The 18,573-nt window shown below is 38.0% G+C and overlaps 1 long non-coding RNA gene across 2 annotated transcripts; it reads right to left on the bottom strand.

Moving 5' to 3' along the window:
• Window positions 1–9,111: 9,111 nt before the first annotated feature.
• Window positions 9,112–18,212, bottom strand: LOC111095044. 2 transcript variants are annotated; one of them, XR_005356544.1, is made up of 3 exons: window positions 18,047–18,207; window positions 16,066–16,176; window positions 9,112–9,403 (listed from the first exon to the last, which is right to left on the bottom strand). It is a non-coding gene; the product is annotated as an uncharacterized LOC111095044 (long non-coding RNA). The 2 variants fall into 2 exon arrangements; XR_005356545.1 differs by lacking the exon at window positions 9,112–9,403 and adding an exon at window positions 13,432–14,070 and having other exon boundaries at window positions 18,047–18,212.
• Between the last annotated feature and the right edge of the window lie 361 nt (window positions 18,213–18,573).

Here is an 18,573-nt window from a genome sequence, read left to right on the forward strand (position 1 = left end):
TGGAAATTACAAAATAAGAAATGTTAAAGTTCAAAAGAAGATGATAAACTGAAGTCTTGAAGTCTCGAAACAAGAAAAAAAAAGACAATTAAAAAAAATGAGAGAAAAGAAAACCTAGGATCCATCCAGGCATGTCCAGTGTTTTCACCATAAGCATCTTTGCTGTAGTCATCATCGCTGCAAGCATTTTCTCACCTAACAGATTAGCTGTGACGCAATTTTGCCATAAAAGATAAAATAACTGGCTGACAGTTTGGTTTCAATTCTCCAGTGACAAAGTTCCCATTTCTATGTTATATAAATCTTAGCTAGCCCTCATAATGGTCTATACAGTAGACGTGGTGGTCTTAAAACAGTGGATGATAACAACTGCATTTACCAACTTGATAGAAAATAATGGTGATAAAATTTATTGGGAAGTGTGAAATAATAGAGTGTAAAGCCAGATTACACACTGTCCCAGAAAATGGTTACACATCAGTTACAACGATAACAAAGCTCAGTTAGAAACGCATTACAGCATTAGCATCTCGTCCACAGTTCTCGCTGAACTTTAGAGCATCTATGAGGAACACGTGACTCTACGTGAAGAACAAACAACAGTGTAGACGGCTTTCACGATGCAATACAAAGCTCAGGTAAAAATATTGCATCTCAGAATTTGGAAGACTGATGCCTCGCTTAATGAATGAAGAAATTAATTATTAATTTTATTAATTTTTTTCACGTTTTGTTAGAACATTTTTATTTTTCTTTATTTTATCTTTTATGATAAAACTGCTTTAGGGCGAATTAGTTATGCAGTGAAAAAGTCTGCGGCAAAGATGCTTGCAGCAAAGAGGTTTATGGCAAACTACCTAGAACCCAATCCAGGAGGTGAACATCCAACCTCTTAGGGGTTCCAAAAAGAGAGGAGGTGGGTGGGGGAGGGGCAGAGTTATGGAAGAAAGACATTTTTTCCCAGAAGTGAAAGAAGTGTTTTTCTTGGGATCCCTGGGGGCGCAGCGGTTTGGCGCCTGCCTTTGGCTCAGGGCGCGATCCTGGAGACCCGGGATCGAATCCCACGTCGGGCTCCCGGTGCATGGAGCCTGCTTCTCCCTCTGCCTGTGTCTCTGCCTCTCTCTCTCACTGTGTGCCTATCATAAATAAATAATAAAAAAAAAGAAGTGTTTTTCTTTTTTTTTTTTTTAAAGATTTATTTATTAATCATTCAGAGAGAGCGAAGAGAGAGGCAGAGACACAGGCAGAGGGAGAAGCAGGCTCCACGCAGGAAGCAGGATCCGGACTCGATCCTGAGTCTCCAGGATCACACCCCGGGGCTGCAGGCGGCGCTAAACCGCTGCGCCACGGGGGCTGCCCAAGAAGTGTTTTTCCAGATGGAAATCCATCTACAGGATCCCTGGGTGGCTCAGCGGTTTAGCGCCTGCCTTTGGTCCAGGGTGTGATGCTGGAGTCCCGGGATCGAGTCCCACATCGGGCTCCCCGCATGGAGCTGCTTCTCCCTCTGCCTGTGTCTCTGCCTCTCTCTCTGTGTGTCTCTCATGAATAAACAAATAAGATCTTTACAAAAAAAAGGAAAAGAAAAGAAATCCATCTAGTGAGTGCTTTGCAAAATGAATTAAAAAGGCTCACAGAAAGACATTTATTCCTGAAATGTCAGAAAGCAGAGATAAAGAGAATCCCCTCAAAACTTCAGACAGAATAACAGACTGCAGATGGAAGATTAGGCATGATAACAGAGAAGGGAATTGGGCTTTTCAATAATGATACTGTAAACCTGAAGAAAATAGAGAAATATCTTTAAACTCCAAAGGGAGAATGTTTACCATCTAGAATTGCCTACAAACCCAATCAATCAACCAAGTGTAAGACAAAATAAAGGTGTTCTCAGACGTGCAAGATTACAAAAAGCTTTATTCCTATGGAGCCTTTTCCCGGGGAGGTACTTGAAGATATTTTCCACCAAAAAGGAGAATTTAAAAAAAGATGAAGACATGGATCAAAACTGGAGAAAGGAAAAGGGAATACCCAGGATGATGGTGAAAGAAATTTCTAGGATTACAACTGTATGATAGGCCTAACTAAAGAGCAACTAGTATAGACTGAGGTAGGAGAAGGAATGTCTCCAGAACTGGTATCTCTAAGAAAAAACAACAACAACAAAAATGGGATCAATAAATTCTCAGTATATTTGACTACATAGAGAGATGTATTAGCATTATAACAGTTTGGAGATGACAAAACAGCAGGCATATAAGAAATGAAGCAAATGGAAAATGATTGCGATTATTACCTATGGTAAAAAATATTAAGAAACTTTACATTTTAAAAATGTAATCATAGCATGCATGTGACTCAGCCTTAAAAAAAATTACATATGGGCACCTGGGTGGCTCAGTCAGTTAAGCCCAGAGTCCTGGGATCGAGTCCCACAGCAGGACCCCCACTCAGCGGGGAGTCAGCTTCTCCCTCTCCCTCTACCCCTCCTTCCCTGCTCGTGCTCTCTCTCATGCTCTCTCAAATAAATAAATAAAATCTTTTTAAAAAATCATACAATCTTCCTAATCTAAGATTTGAGTATTGTTTAGCCCCAAATTACAATATTGTAGATACTAACAATATTTTAAGAATAGGGTGAGGGAGGCTATTGAGTGGAAGTAGATATAAGACAGCTAAATCTACTTCTTTTACAGTAGGAAGCCAGCAGATAATTCCTAATACTGAAGAATGAAAAAAAAAGGGTGCTATGAGTATGCTTCATGGTAGGAGAGATAAACACCAGTGCTGAGAGAAGAGTCCAATGGCAGAGTTGGTGATGGGAACTGAAAAGTAACAGTGGTTAGAGCTGGGGGGATCCCTAATGTTATAAATCTTAAGATATCATTTCACTTGTATTGCTCTGATGATAAGTTTTAAAGATAAATAAATAATTAAAAAGATCTACAGGCGAGTCTGTTGTACAGAGAGATTTGAGAACTACTGGGTTAAAGAACAGGACAACAAGCATCTGTCCCCGTCACTGCAGATAGCATACACATTTAAAAGGCTAATACCAGACATAATTATGCCCCTTCCTTGCTTTCTAACTCTGATGGTCATTCACGCAATGAGATTTTTGAGCACCTGTTATGTGCCAAGCACCGTGAGGGGTTCTGAGGATATGACAGGGAACTGCAGGCTCAGGGCTCCTCCCCTGGAGGAGATAAGCAGTAAGCCAGAAAATGGATAAACAGACCATCTACAGATTGTGATGAATGCAAGGAAGGAAATGAATAAAATGGTGTGACAGAATAAAGAGAATGGGAAAGAATCAAAAAGGCCAAGATTCAGGTCTTAGCTTCATAGTCAGAGTCTGAACTTCAGGAATCCCCCCTCGTAACCTTTCTCAGCCTCCTTTTTGAGTCTACTAATCACAAATGATAATTCTGACCTCACTGGCCTTCTGAGGATTCATTAAGATGGAATAAATGAGTGAATTTTCAATGTTTAAATTCCTACTCATACATAAGATTTTCTCCTTAGAGGAGCCCTTGTCAGTTCTTAGCTGGTTTCTAGGCCTGCTTCCTTCGTGCTCTCTGGTGTACACTGTGAGCATAGTCAACCATCTAACCATCATTTTCATTTTGTTGTTCTCACATTGAGATATTCTGGCTCAGAAGTAAACCAAGTTTCTGAACTGGGCTTCAGGACCCTTTACAAATCTACAAGCAATTTAACTATCTTGGCTTTCTTCTGCCTCGCTGTTCCCTCCCCCTCTTCCCCTCCAGCAATGGAATACATCCTGTCTCTACAGGTAGTTTAATTTATTCTTAATTTACATATGGTAAAATTCACTCTTTGGTGTACAGTGCTGAGTTTTGACTACTGCATAGCCACGTGACCAGCACCACCATGAACAGTTCCAAACCTGCACGCCCAACCCAGGCGCATACACACACATGAACACACACACACACACACACACACACACACACACACACACACAGGATCTCCTTAGTTACCCCCTTGTCGGCAGCCCTCCTCCCGCACAGTATTGATCAGTTCTTCAGTTCTATAGTTTCTCCGTTTCAAAAATGTTATACATATGATCACATGATATGTAGCCTCTTGATTCTGACTTCCTTCATTTAACATGCCTTTGAGATGCATCTACTGTTATTGTGTGTGTTAGCAGTTTCCTCCATTTTATTGCACTGTAGCATTTCATTATTTACCCATTTCCCAGTCGAGGGACATTTTTATTCCAGTTTTTGGCAATTAGGAATAAAGTTACTATAAACATTCGCATACAGGTTTTATTGTGTGAACACATATTTGCATTTTACTTGAGCAAATACACCTAGGAATGAGATTGCTAGGCCCCATGGTAAGTGTATATTAAACTTGATAAGAAACTGCCAAACTTTTCCCACTGTGGCTGCACCATTTCACATTCCCACCCATAATGCAGGACAGTTCCAATTCTCCTCATTGTCCCCTACACTTGGTATTGTGAGGTGTTTTTTTCAGGTGCATGTCAGGGGAGTAATGGGTTTGTTTGTTTTCTCATTGATAAGTGTCCAGCAGCACTTAATTTACATTTCCCTCATGACTGATAGTGTCGAGCACCTTTTCATTTGCTTATTTCCAATCCACTATCTTTGATAAAGTATCCGATCAAAGCTTTTGCCCATTTTAAAAACCAGGGGATTTTTTTGAACAGGAAAAACAAGGATGAAGGATTCCTATGACCTGATTTTAAGACTTACTATAAAGCTACAGTAATCAAGAGAATGGGGTATTGGTGAAACAGACACACGGATCAATTGGACAGAATAAAGAACCCAGAAATATACTTATGTAAGTAAGGTCAACTGATTATTGGCAAAGGTGCAAAGGCAATTCAATGGAAAAAGAAGGGTGTTTTCAACAAACAGTGCTGGAACAATTGGACATTGACATGGAAATATTTTCTGTGGCTTGTCTTTGACCCATATTTCACCTTCCAAGCAAAAACTAATTTAAAATGGATCTTAGACCTAAAGATAAAATTTAAAACAAAGCTTTTAGAAGAAAATTTAAGAAATCTTTATGACTCTTAGTTAAGGAAAGAGCTCTCAGATACAACACCAAAAGCATAATACATAAAAGAAAAAATCGGTAAATTAGACTTGACCAAGATTAGAAAATTTTGCCCTGTGAAAGATACTAGCAAAAGAATGAAAGACAAGTCAATGAAATATGATAGACATCCCAGAAATAAGCCAACACCTATCTGGTCAGTTAATCCTCAACAAAGGAAGCAAGAAGATACACTGCAGGAAAGATAGTCTCTTCAACAAATGGTGTAGAGAAAACCGGACAGCCACATGTAAAAGAATAAAACTGGACCACTTTCTTACACTACACACAAAAATAAACCCAAAATGGATTAAAGACCTAAATGAGAGACCTGAAACCATAAAGCCACTAAAAGAAAACATAGGCAGTAATCTCCTGGACATCACCCTTAGCAAAATATTTATCACTATGCATCCTTAGGCAAAAGAAACAAAAGTAAAAATAAATTATTGGGACTACACCAAAATAAAAAGTTTAGCATAGCAAAGGAAATTATCAACAAAACAAAAAAGCAACCCAGTGAATGGGAGAAGAAATTTGTAAATCATACATCCAATTAGGGCTAATATACAAAATATAAAAATCTCCTATGACCGAACACTAATAAAACAATCAGAAACCAAGAAACAGACTCTTAATACTGGAGAACAATCTGATGGTTACCAGAGGGGAGGAGGTAAGGGGGTGGCTGAAATAGGTGAAGGGGATTAAAGAGCACACTTACCATGATGAGCATTGAGCAATCTATGGAATTGTTGAGTCACTATATTGTGTACCTGAAACTAATATAACACTGTATATGAACTATACTGGAATTAAATTTTTTTAAATAGCAAAAAAAAAAGAAAGAAAGAAAGAAAAAATCAAGGGACTAGAACTCCAAAGGGAATACCAAGTGTCAACATTCTGAGTGAAAATGTAAATAATAAAACTGACAACTCTGAATTTAAAAGAAAAAAGAAAAAAGGAAGAGGACATGAATAGACATTTCTCCAAAGAAGACATCCCAATGGCGGCCAACAGACACATGAAAAGATGCTCAACATCACTCATTATTAGGCAAATGCAAATCAAAACAACAATGAAGATATCGCCTTACACCTATTAGAATAGCTAGTATCAAAAAGACAAGAAATAACAAGTCCTGGCAAAAATGTGGAGAAAAAGGAACTGTTGTGCACTATTGGTAGGAATGTAAAGTGGTGCAGCCACTGTAGAAAACTACATGGAGATTCCTCAAAAAATTAAAAATAGAAATACCATATGATCCAGTAATTCCACTACTGGATATTTGCCCAAGGAAAATGAAAACACTAATACAAAGATATATCCATTTCTATGTTTATTGCAGCATTATCTACACTAGCCAACATATGGAAGCAAGCCAAGTGTCCACCCATAAAGGAATTGATAAAGATGTTATATATAAAATGGAATATTACTCAGCCATACAAAAGAATAAGATCTTGCCATTTGTGACAAAATGAATGGGCCTAGAGGGTATTATGCTAAGTGAAATAATTCAGAAAGAAAGACAAATACCACATAATTTCATTTATATGTAGAATCTAAAAAACAAAACAAACAAAAATCAGACTCAAATAGAGAGATAAAAACAGGTGGTTGCTGGAGGGGAGGTGGTTGGAGTGGGGGTAGTGGTGAAATAAAGGGGATTAAGAGGTACAAATTTCTAGTTATAAAATAAATAAATCATGGAGGTGAAAAGCACAGCATGGGAAATATGGTTAGTAATATTGGAATACATGGTGTGCTGACAGATGGGGACTATTCATCATGGTGAGCTCCGAGTAATGTATGGAATTGTTGAATCACTATGTGGTACACTTGAAACTAATATAACATTGTATGTTAATTATAGTTCAACAACAACAAAAATCAGAAAATTTTGCTCTGTGAAAGATATTGACGAGAGATGAAAAGATAAGCCAGAGAAAATGTCTGCAAATCACAACACCTGACAAAGGGCATGTAGCCAGTATAAAACTCTCCACTTTCAAAAAAAGCGCTTTCCATTCTTTCAGGCTTAACTATAATTTCATCTCTATGAAAACCTCAACGACCAGAGGAGCTAGAATTCATATGTCTGGACCACAAGTGGATGAATGAATGAGCATTCCTCAGTCATTATTACTTTCCTATAAAATCATATACTCTAGTAAACATACACTAGTGTGATAAATACATACTAATATTCTGGTTCCCTTTTAACTGAAAACATGGATGTATTCGCCAGACACTTGTCATATTGCAGTACGTTACCATGGAATGACAGCAAACTCTATTGACTAAAATAAATAACAACTCATAGATGGATGGGTTCACCTTACATACCCCCCACTGCTCACATTATGACTTAGATCGAGGGACATTATACCTAATGAAGGTAGGGCTGAGAAGGTGTATTTTTCAACTGTGGATAACGTCTTGCGTGGATCTGTGAATGTGTTTTTGTCTATATGCAGTTATAGAAAGTTTTAAAAATTGGAAAAATTCTAAGTTATCTATTTCATTTATTTTTTTTTTTTTAGTATTTTATTTATTTAGTCATGAGAGAGACAGAGACAGAGACAAAGAGAGAGAAAGAGGCAGAGACACAGGCAGAGGGAGAAGCAGGCTCCATGCAGGGAGCTCGACGTGGGACTCGATTCCAGGTCTCCAGGATCACACCCTGGGCTGAAGGCAGTGCTAAACCGCTGAGCCACCAGGGTTGCCCTATTTCATTTATTTTTGAAATAGCAATTCTCCTACTGAGTTTTACCTTCTACCAAATACACTGTTGCATTATAATAATAATTATTTTTTTAAATCAAAAGCTTTTAGCCTTTGTGGAGACCATTTATTCTGACGTTGTCAAAAAGCCTTGATATTCTAAATTTAAATGTAGCTCCTTTTGCTAAGGATCAACTGAAGAGCTCTTAATGAGTTAATACCTTAGGCAGTGGTATTCCAGGGGCCCAGGAAAATATGTAACCTTGATGTTTACTTCAAAGATTTTAAGACAGTAGGTTTACTATATTCAGTCTCCCCATGGATACAGTAAAGGAGAGATGGGTGCTTTCAGGGAGGTTAATACAGGTACAGCGCAGTTGTACAGGTCCCTGTGTCCTTGACTTAATGTTCTCCTATCACCATCCTGAATTTTTTTTTTTAAGATTTAAATCCATAACCCCGAAATCAAGAGTCACATGCTTGCTGACTGAGCCAATCAGGTGCCCTACCATCTTGAAATGTTTAATAATATTATCTTTGAACTTGTGTTTTATAAATGAAATCTAAAGGGATAAGGGAGCATGGAGTAAACAGAGAAGATATGCACAATGCGGGTGTCCACTGTTTCTTTCCACTCTATCCTTAGTATTCTCAGGGCCTCATGAGTATAGTGGACTCACAGTGCATGAGATTCAGCGAGTTTGAAATGAGTATAAGGTCAGGGCTAACTTATCTCAATCACTGAGTAAACAGAGTACTAACAATCCTGAGAGAACATGCTTCTCATGCAAATCAGAATTTGCTTCCAATGCAGGAAGAAGGCAGTGGCATCTTAAGGAACGTGAGCATCCAAGGAACACCATCACATCCTTGATCACTTGTGTCACTTCCGGTACGGGCCAACCACTTATACTAACATGAAGACACGGGAGGAAAAGGAAAGACAGGACATCACAGATTTCATTTCCCTTTCTGTCCTTTCTTACATATCAGAGAGTGCAGAGCTCGGGAGGGTTGATAGATGTGCACATAATCCAAGAAGCGAAATTAAAAAGTTGACTTAATTTTGTGTAGTTTTCACTATCCTGGTAAAAATGAAACAAGTACTAATATGCGAGTTACAAAATATGAATTCTATAGTTTTGTTGGTTCCACATACAAGCTAGATGTTTTTATATTTGCATTAAAACTGGCATTATATGATAGAAAGATGAACAATAAAAGTCATGCTAATAATTTGAAATTAAAGATTCTCTTTACTTAGTCAATAAAAAACACCAGAGAGAGGCTGAAGAAGGGGGGGGAAAGCCATTTTAGCACCTTGAAGCATTTTTTTCCTCCTGTTTGAGCAAGAGGAAAATTTCATTTTATACTACATTTATTACATTTTATACTACACAGGTCCATCACCTTAACTGAGAAGAAGCTATTGACAGAGCTGATGGAGCCGTTCACTGGCCTGAACCAGTCTGTGCTGGCACGTAGTTTATGACCACACTTGACAACTTGGATTGATACAGACGGCAGGTGAAATACGTAGCTCAGTAGTTTGTGTTTGATGGCATTTCCAATTCTAAGTTCAAAGGAAATAATTTGAGATTGTAATTTTACCTACGTCATCCCATTCACGGTATGATACCTAGACTATCAAAAGAAACTAAACAAAGGAATTTTTTTTTCATTATTCCTAGGGGTGTTTTCGAGGAAAATACTGAGTTTGTCTTTACCTGAAACATAGTCTGCTCTGTAACAGCTTCATTATCGCTAAGACAAAACTGAGTAAGTGATGCAAAATGAAGGTCTTTAAATAACTCATATTTAAAATGTTTAATTCATCATAAAGTATTAACCTGAGAGACTTTCTCCAAATAAGCATGATAGAAATTATAGTCTGCCTCTCCCCTCCTTACCCTACTCTGGCTAAAACTACAGTTTTGGTTTTGTTTTTTTCTCAGAAATCGTTATGGTTCATTTACAAAGAGAAAATTGCTTTTTAATTGTAGTTAATGGGACTTTCCTTCTTTATTTTAGTGAGCTGTAATTAATACATAATGTCGTGTAAGTTGAAGGTGTACAACCTGTTGACTCAATACATTTATATATTGCAGTATGATTACCGCCTTCGTGTTGGTTAACACCTCTATCACATCACGTAATTATCATTTCTTTTTTGTGGTAGGAACAATCAGGATTTAGTCCTAGCAACCTTTAAGTTTATAAGACATAATGTGGACTGTAATTACTATGCCAAGATTACTGAGCTATGCATTAGCTCTCCAAGCACTTATTTACTAGCACCAAGTTTGCACCCTTTAAACAATATATCCTCAGTCCCCCTAACCCCAAACTCTGGTAACCACCTTTCTGCTCTGTTTTCACAAGTTTGGTTTTTTTAGAGTCCACATATAAGTGGTATCATACATTATTTGCCTTTCTCTGTTAGACTTATCTCACTTTGCATAATGCCCTGTAGGTCCACCCATGTTGTCACAGATGATAGGATTTTCTTCTTTTTCGTGGCCTGAATAATATTTTATATTTAATACATATCACATCTGTATCCACTCATCCACTGCCAAACACTTAGGCTATTTCTGTAACTTGTATATTGTAAATAGTGCTGCATAGACATGGGAGTGCAGATATCTCTTCAATATCCTGTTTCATGTCCTTTGGATATAGATCCAGAAATGGAATTGCTGGATCAATAGCAGTTCTATTTTTAATTTTTTTGAAAAACCTCCATACTGGTTCCCATAGTGGCTGCACCAGTTCACATTCCCACCAACAGTGTGCAAGATTTCCCTTCTCTTTACATCCTTCCCAAGACTTGTTATCTCTTGTCTTCCTGATTATAGCCATTCTAACAGGTATGAAATAATATCCCATTGTGGGTTTGATTTGCATTTACCTGATGATGAGAGACACTGAGCATCTTTTTTTTTTTTTTTTTTTTTTTTAGCATCTTTTCAAGTGTCTGTTGACCACTTGAATATCTTCTTTGGGAAAATGTCTATTTAATTCCTTCACAATCTTCTAGTCAAATTTTATTGACTTGGATGAGTTCTGTGTATATTTTGAGTATTATCTCCTTAACCAAAGTATGGTTTACAAATATTTTCTCCCATTCAATAGGTTGCCTTTTCATTTTTTTTTTTTTTTTTTTTTTACTTTCTTCTGCTGTGCAGAATCTTTTTGGTTTGATATAGCCCACTTGTTGATTTTTACTTTTGTTGCTTATGCTTTTGGAGTCACATCCAAAAAAAATTACCACTCCATAGACCATTGTTAAGGAGCTTCTTCCCTGTTTTCTTGCAGGGTCTCATGTGTAAGTCTTCAATTCAATATGAGTTAATTTTTAAAAAAAATTTTTTTTAATGATAGTCACACAGAGAGAAAGAGAGAGAGAGAGAGGCAGAGACACAGGCAGAGGGAGAAGCAGGCTCCATGCACTGGGAGCCCGACGTGGGATTCGATCCTGGGTCTCCAGGATCACGCCCTGGGCCAAAGGCAGGCACTAAACCACTGCACCACCCAGGGATCCCTTGAGTTAATTTTTGTAAGTGGTGTAAGAATAGTGGCCCAATTTCATTGTTCTGCATATGTTTCTCCTGTTTTCCCAATACCATTTATTGAAGAAATATCCTTTTCCCATTGACTGTTCTTGGCTTCCCTGTTAAATATTAGTTGGCCATATATGTGGGGGCTTATTTCTGGGATCTCTATTCTGTTCCATTGGTCTGTGTGTCTATTCTGTTTTTTTTTTTTTTTTTTTTTTTTTGCCAGTACCATATTGTTTTAATTACTATAGCTTTCTGAGAATTTCACTTTTAAATAAATACTTTGAGGGACACCTGGGTGGCTCAGCAGGTTGGGCATCTGCCTTCAACTCAGAGCGTGATTCTGAAGTTCCAGGATCAGGTCCCACATCAGGCTCCCTGCAGGAAGCCTGCTTCTCTCTCTGCCAGTGTCTCTGCCTCTCTCTCTGTGCCTCTCATGAATAAATAAGTGAAATCTTAAGAAAATAAATAAATAGGGCAGCCTGAGTGGCCCAGTGGTTTAGCGCCACCTTCAGCCCAGAGCGTGATCCTGGAGACCTAGGATGGAGTCCCAGTTGGGCTCCCTGCATGGAGCCTGCTTCTCCTTCTGCCTCTGTCTCTGTCTCTCTCTCTCTGTATCTCTCATGAATAAATGGGTAAAATCTTTAATTAATAAATAAATATATACATACACACTTTGAAATCTGTATTGCATTTCATGTTTATTACTTTATCAAGTAGTACTTTATGAAGTTTCTAATATGTACTGGCAGTAAAACTTCCATTTCAGTGGAGGAAGTATAATGAACAAGTAAATAATAAGACTGTTTTCAAATTGTGTTAAAATTATGTAGAAAATGAAACAAAGTAATACGGGAAATAGCTTATGTATTACTAGGTACAGAGATGATCCTGCTAAATTTTAGATAAAGAATCTGAGAAGGTGGCACTTGAAATGAGACTTGAAGGGAAAAAAGGAGCCAGCCATAGGAAGGTCTGGAAGCAGAATGTTCTAGATAATGATTACAAAGTATAGCCCACGTAAAGGCCCTGAGATAGGAACAATTTAAAGTGTCCCGGGGCGCAGGGGCTGGATGGTGTAGTCAGTTAAGCCTCCTACTCTTGGTTTTGGCTCAGGTCATGATCTCAGGCTCCTGTGATGGAGTCTGCATGAGGGGTTGGAGGGGGGAGTCCATGCTCAGTGGGGAGTCTGCTAAAGTTTTTCTCTCAGACCCTCCCCATGCTCGTGCTTGCTCTCTCTCTCTCCCTCTCTCAAAAATAAATACATAAATCTTTTTAAAAAATTTTTTTTAAAAATAAAGTGTCCCATGAACAGAAAGTAAGAGGACCAGTGTGAAGGGAACATAATGAACCTAGCGGAAACGAGGCAGGTAGATAAGCTGGAAATTGAGTATGGCTTTATGAGCAGGAACAAGACTTCACATTTTATTCTAACTGCAATAAGGAGCCAACAGAAAGTTCAAAGCAAGTTAATAATGATTTTTGCTTTTTGAAAAAGTATAACTTATGGTGCTACATAGGGAATGAATTCTAGGAGTGCAAGAGGGGGAACCAGGAGATTGATGAAGTGGTCTAGGAAGTGGTGATGGTGGTTGATTTGGATTACCATGGTAGCATTAGGGCAGAAAACAGGGAAGGAATGCAGGGCATATTAAAAAGTATCTTTAAGATGATATTATTATTATAAAATAATAGATTCTAATATAACTGAACAGAAATCTAACAAAAAAATTATGAATGTAACTCAACTCGATCCAACAATGATTTATTACATAACATGTCCCTGGTTTTCTGCTATCTGAATCCTTACTCATAAGGTATTTCTGGGGATCCCTGGGTGGCGCAGCGGTTTAGCGCCTGCCTTTGGCCCAGGGCGCGATCCTGGAGACCCGGGATCGAATCCCACGTCGGGCTCCCGGTGCATGGAGCCTGCTTCTCCCTCTGCCTATATCTCTGCCTCTCTCTCTCTCTCTCTCTCTCTCTCTCTGTGACTATCATAAATAAAAAAAAAATTAAAAAAAAAAAAAAATAAGGTATTTCTGCTGTCAATAAGCATGGTATTATATATGTGAAAATATCTGTAGTGATAAAACAATCTCCAATAAAGGACAATTTTTAAGTTATCTGAAAACAAAGTCTATTAGAGACTTGAAATAAAAATAAACTTTATCACAGGCTATCTCTAAAATAAGTAATAAAACTTTAGGAAAAGAGGTCTGAACGCAGCTCTCTCTCAAACTGTCAAACTACGTTCATGTAAGGAGATTCAGAGATCTTTTTAGGGTATGTTGAAAATTCACAAAGTTTTAAATATCACCAGGAATCCTGTAGTACGATATACAAAATTAATATGTAATTTATCTTATGCAATCTTTAGAAGGAAGCTGTATGGCATGGTCTGGAAAGAAAATAAACTTGGTCCTGCAATGTGCAAAAACTCAAAAGCTATGCTGTTGTTATGAGCTACATTGTGTTTCCCTCAAATCCGTGTGTTAAAGCCCAGTCCCTCAAAATATGACTAAGAGATAGGCGCATTAAAGAGGGGATTAAGTTAAAATGAGGCCCTAATCCATTTTGACTTGGTGTCCTTATAAGAAGAGGAAATGTGGACGTACACAGAGACAGCAGGATGCATCCCCACACAGGAAAGACTGTGAGGACACAGCAAGGAGGCAGCCATCTGCAATCCAAAGAGAAAGGCCTCAGAAGAAATCAAACCTGCCAATATCTTCATCTTGGACTTCTAGGCTCCAGAACTGAGAGAAAATAAATTTCTGTTGTATAAGCCACCCAGTCTGTGGTACTGAGTTATGGCGGCCTTAGCAAACTTATACATAAGCCAAGGCATTGACTCACACCCATAATGTCAGCTCAATAATATTTTCTTTATAAAATAAACATTGTGGATATGAAATAATATCTTAAATATATTTTAACATAAACACAATTTTAATATAAAATATAAACAAAATATATTTTAATAAAACAAATACAATCTTTTAATAATGTAAGATAATATTTCTGTAGAGATTTTATTTATTTGAGAGACAGAAAAAGCGAGCATGAGCAGGGTGCGGGGCAGAGGGAGAGAGAGAAGCAGACTCCTGGTGAACAGGGAGGCCCATGTGGGGCTCAATCCCAAGACCCTGAGATCATGACCTGAGCCAAAGGCAGATGCTCAACCCACTGAGCCACCCAGGCACAATCTTTTAAGACTTGAAAAAATGAAAATAAAATAGAGAAGTGAACGTAATAGATATATTTAGAAGTCCTATTAAAATAAACTTGCAGGGATGCCCGGGTGGCTCAGCGGTCAAGCATCTGCCTTCGGCCCAGGGCGTGATCCTGGAGTCCCGAGATTAAGTCCCACCTCAGGGTCCCCCCGCAGGGAGCCTGCTTCTCCCTCTGTGTGTCTCTGCCTCTCTCTCTGGGTCTCTCATGAATAATTAAATAAAATCTTAAAAAAAAAAAAAAGCTGTATTGTCATGATGCTTGCAATAGTCCATGTCAAAAGATGGTAACATGTAACTAAAGAAAATATATTACAAGCAAGCTAAAATCTGATCATGTTAGAAGCTTAGCATATGGCAGCTTGTGCTGGAATCACACAGTTCGAGTGGACAAAGTAGTTCTCCAAAGAGAGATGGGATGAGTGCTAATCACCACCACAGACGACCACCACAAACAGCTAAGACAGACTCATTATGATTCACTAAAAGAGGACAGATGGTGTGGGGATTCTCCACGGTGCTTTCTGCTACAGAACATTAGAACCGTTATATAATTAACATTTTCCTAAAAGATTGCTTATATTTGTGGAATATACACGCACACAAATCTAAGAGATAGTCACTCTTTGTAGTAGGTTTTATCATGGGGTTTATGATCGGACTTCAGAGAGCCCATGTGCCACAAATTGGAAGATTATGTGATACGGATGTACAATAAGGCACGCTTTTCCAAGGAAAATGTTTGAGTCAAAGCCCTGGCTCTGGAGACAACCTGCCCAGGTTAATGCATAGCTGGGTGATCTTACTCAGATTATTGAAACTGTGTACTTCAGTTTCCCAATCTGTAACATGAAGATAACAATACAAACAACCTCAAAAGATTATTTTGAAAAAAAATACGCTAATAATGTATAAAAACTGAGAATGGTAAGAGTTCACTAAACCTTCACTATAGTTATTTCACAGTAAAATTCAAATGCCAAAGAAGGTTATAAACAATGAATTTGAAGAAATCCTTTTATGAACCCTTCCTTTTTTTTTGAACCCTTCTTAAAATGAACTTAGATTAATCAAATCTATGTACATATTTGTTTTCTTAATTTGCACATTCATACGAGGCTTCAAACCACAGTGCAGCAGTAATGACCATCAATATCATGTGTGTTGAAAAAGATCTACCAGAAACCTTAGTAAGCCAGGTTTGATTGGTATGACAAGGGCATTCTTTATAAAACTTTTCCTTAAGGAGTGAGCCTGAGCTTCTACTGCGTATTTAGTGATGTTAGTGAGTGTTCAAATTTAGAAAGAACTCTTTAGGACTTAGTCCATCACTAATCATATACGATACACAGAAATTGCTTCTCCTAGAGCAGTCATAGATTGGATTTAGTCACCAGCAAACTTTTACTTATCTCCTCTTCCCCAATCCTGAGCGAACTACTCACACGTTCCAAAGGCAGATGGAGGTAAACGTTTCACTTCTTTCTCCTACAGCAAATGCCAGCTTTGCCTGAGTCTTCATAGACTTCTTGTTAGAGAATGCTGTATCACATGCACTATTGGTTTTCAGTAAAAATAATATAAACTGAGTATTTACATGCTCAGATGCTTACCCACTGTTTTTATACACACTCTCATTTAAGTATTATTAAAACCCTGTGGGGTAGGCACTAATATTATCAGATGTAAAAAGAAAAGAAAACGGAAAAGGCAGAGAGGTTAAATGCATAATTCATGGTCTCATAGCTTGTTAGGAGGGGTATTGTGATTTGAATCCAGGTGATCTAATCAAATGTTTAAGACTCGGTCATCAGGGCTGCCTGGGTAATTAGGTCTATTGATTCAGAAGAAGGAGACTGATTTTGATAGGAAAGAAGCATGACCAATATCTGCGCAAAATGCAAAACAGTTAAGGGTGATCAGATCTTTTAAAGTAAAAACATAGCTGATCTAAAAATCCCTGTACAGCTTTAAAAATCAGGTAAACCTAGGTTTGAGAACATGCTCCACAATTTCCCACCTTGGTGAAACTACTTCACTAAGTCTTAATGAGGATCATAAAAGCACCAAGTTCACAGAGTTGTTGCAAGGATTAAATGGCATCATGCACATAAAATGTTTATCATGGTGCCTGGCATTTAATAAATGCTCCATAAATGTTAATTACTGTTACTGTTATTTTTAGTATTGAGCTTCATACCCTCACATAACACTTTTTCCTCTTTCTTTGTGGTCTAAATAATTTTTCCTATAACGCTGAGCTGGACTTGAGCCCTACCAATAAAAGCTTCAGGCAAGCAGATATCTTCAATTTCTTCCTGCAATTCCATTTGCCACCCAGTATATCGCCACTGATTTAGTGACAGATTATAGATTTTCATCCACACATTTTAATTTAGAGCCTTCCCTTTTATCTGGGTTTGAAGCATATTGTGTCAAATTCCCAAATGATAGCTTTAGAGTCTGCTGCAAAGTCCTTATCATAGCTTTCAGAAAACTTAAAGTTGTTCTTAGGGGAACAATCATTGCTTTGCATTTCATTATTGAATAGAAAAGCTAGAAGAATAATACCAACTTTTAAATGAAATTATACGCCTGGAAGGGGAGTATAAATGTAAAAAGAAGAGCACCTCATTATCACTCTTTCAAGCTGCTAGAGTGAAACTTGAGTCATTGCATATTCCAACATCAAAAACTCTCTTGGATATACTAAAGAACATCATTATGCACACAGCAATAAAACGAGGACGTTATTAGAGGGAACCACTAAGAATAAAAGATTGCCAAGACAGATTCCTAAAATGGATAATATAATAAGCTCATTAATAAGTATTCCGAAATAGCTCTAACACTTTCCAGCTGAAACTGAATTCCTTGGGGTTTTTAACTAGTCAGGGGCGTCGATTTTATCTTTCTTCTGTTAAGTATCCATACCTCTTTGCTGACCCACACAAGAATGTTTCTGCCTATCTAAATTAAACATAAAGAAACATTTGGTTTTGGTATTGGTATTTATCAGATACTCCTATGAGGATAAATGGAATTAGGCTTCTTAAGACCTGGGAAACTGATGAAAGCCTTTCAAATGAAGAATAAGCATATGAAGGAGTCTCACTTCACCATCTTGTTAAAATTGCCTAAACTGCCTTCATAACGCGGGAACTCGGCTGTAATTGCAGAACATTTAAGAATTATTCATAATTCTCAATGCATTTTTTAAAGGAAAACTGTCCGCCTAACATTGGGCTCGAACTCAGGACCCTGAGCTCGAGAGTCACTAGCTCTATTGACTGAGCCAGCCAGGTACCCCGATACTTCTTAATAAACCTGACCATGAAGGCTTCTTTTAGTCAGTAATTGTACATTTAGGAATACACATACCAGTTTGTTTTCCTGGCTATTTCCATTTACCTCTATTTTCCTTACCATTTATTTCTATTTCCATTTGCGTTCGGTGCTTTGGGCTCTTGTCTGCTTATCTTTAATGTTTCTGGTTCTAATGGTGTCGCCTCCCTCTCACCTTGTGTGCATAACAATGAGTGTAGCAGGGCAACTGTCTGATCCTTTTCTTTCTTTCTTTCTTTCTTTCTTTCTTTCTTTCTTTCTTTCTTTCTTTCTTTCTTTCTTTCTTTCTTTCTTTCTCTTTCTTTTCTTTCTTCTCTTTCTTTCTTTTTCTTTCTTTTTCTTTTCTTTCCTTTCTTTCCCTCTTTCTCTCTCTCTCTCTCTCTTTCTTTCTTTTTCTTTCTTTCTTTCAAGATTTTACACATTTATTCATGAGAGACCCAGAGAGAGAGGCAGAGACACAGGCAGGGGGAGAAGCAGGCTCTCTGCGGAGAGCCCGAGGCGGGGCTGGATCCCAGGGCCCCCGGGGTCACGCCCTGAGCCGAAGGCAGAAGCTCCCCAAGGAGCACCCCCCTCCTTAAGGCTGTTGGCCCTGCTTGGAGACAGAAAGG

This window comes from Canis lupus, chromosome 3, assembly GCF_011100685.1.
Source record: "Canis lupus familiaris isolate Mischka breed German Shepherd chromosome 3, alternate assembly UU_Cfam_GSD_1.0, whole genome shotgun sequence".
Classification (NCBI taxonomy): Eukaryota; Metazoa; Chordata; class Mammalia; order Carnivora; family Canidae; genus Canis; species Canis lupus.